This window comes from Grammomys surdaster, unplaced genomic scaffold, assembly GCF_004785775.1.
Source record: "Grammomys surdaster isolate TR1022 unplaced genomic scaffold, NIH_TR_1.0 198, whole genome shotgun sequence".
NCBI lineage: Eukaryota > Metazoa > Chordata > Mammalia > Rodentia > Muridae > Grammomys > Grammomys surdaster.
In genome coordinates, this window is record NW_021604643.1 from 6,619,159 (window position 1) to 6,621,087 (window position 1,929).

Genomic DNA, 1,929 nt, shown 5'->3' on the forward strand with positions numbered 1-1,929 from the left:
AATAGTTTCAAAATACGTTTAATTTCAGGAAGAGATGACAAATTTTGTGAACATATATAGGGTGCAAATTCTTAAGCTACACACCAGGTCCTGATCTTTAGAACATCTTCTTTACAATATATCTTTTATTATCTGGCATCTGTAATTTCAAAACACTGCCTCAACCAAATGCTTGCCAATCATCAAAATATGTTTCCAAACATTGGTACACAGTAGCATGTGAGATATATATCATCTTTGATACTATTTATGCTAGAATATTTCAAATCCTAGAATACGAAGTATGTGAAAGCAAACAGGCTAGGAGTCTACTGAAGTGGACCTATGTGGTTAGTAGACTTCAAAAAATTACTATAAAGCTGAATAAACAAAGCTTACCACTAATGAGTAATCATGGACAACAAAATGCAAATGCAACTCAGTCAAAATGATATGTTTCTAACCCACACGATTGTGGCTACCAGAGGCAGGAAATAGGTGACAACTGGAACAAAGAAAGGTGGCTATAGAATGCTGGGCATGGATCTTGAGGGAAGGTGGCAAGCATACTCCTCAGGGCAGAGGCAGCTGAAGCATGTTTATACCACTACAGATTTGTTGCTCCCTGAGTCAAAAACCATGCTTTATCATCAAAATTGGAAGAGATAGTGCTGTTGAGTTTCAGGTCTGAGTTATAACTAGACAGAGAGTGTAAGAATATAAGAAATATAGAGAGACTTTATTGAAGGCCTGAGGTCTGACTTTTAGGCCATATTCTGATTAACTCAGAAAAACATTTCTAATACCAGCAGAAGCTGCTTTTGAGCTCCAGAACCTAAAAGCCTTAAGAATTGACATGTAATCTCAAATGTTAGATCTCATCCTCTAAAAGATAGGAAGATGTGAAAATAAGCCTCTGCTTGAGAGAAATTGCTCGGTAAAGAGTAAGTGTGTGTGAGATTTTTGCCAGAATTATTAGCTGGTGTTCGTGGAGTCGATTTATGATTCAAGGGAAAATTTTCCACTCTGTAGCTTCTACAGAGCCATTCCCCAAAACATTTTAAACACTCAATTGTTTGTTATGCAAGAGAAATCTGAAAATGGATCAACTACATTGAAGTGTGTGTGTGTAATCTCAGATTTTTTAAATAAATTCATAATGACATTGCTAATTTTATTTCAAAAGCTCTTAGTTTAACAGGACAAATCTACTACCTGTGGAACCTGGGAAGATACTGGGTATTTCCAGAAAAAGTATTGAAAGCAAATTAGGTATAAAATAAAGTCGTTGTTACTGGACTTTTCCTTTTAAATTTCTCTTAACGTATGTGTATTAATGCTTTGCCCTACGTATATTTTGTGCACCATGTATGGACCTGTTATCATCAGTGGCAAGACCAAGGCATCAGATCCCATGGAACTTGACTAATAGATGAATGTGAGGTGCCATGTGGGTGATAGGGTTGCAACCCATGTCATCTGAAAGAGCAGCAAATCCTTTTAAATATGCAGATGTCTCTCCAGCTCCAGAACTTTTTTTAGGGCACCAAAGCTGCCATTACATTTCCATCTAAAATACACAGGTACATATGGATCATTTTCCATTTTCTTTTTCCTTGTCTTTTTCTCATTCTCAGTTTGTTACTTGGCACTGGTAACTACTGTTATTCTACTTCCTTATTTACAGAATCAGATTTTGAGTTGGCTCACTTGAATTGAATTGGATTTCCCTTGTTGCTTGACTTAATTTTAATCAACATTACAAATTATTTCTATAAATGATCCTATCAGTCAGTTACTGTGAATTATAATACATGGTTTTCCACTTCCCTTTAAATGTATAAATGCTTGGTCAGTGTCATTAGTATGCAGTGTGATGATACTGCCCCAACCCCCATGCTTCATTATATTGTCTTTTTGCTCTTGCAAGACTGAAAACATTTTCAAATT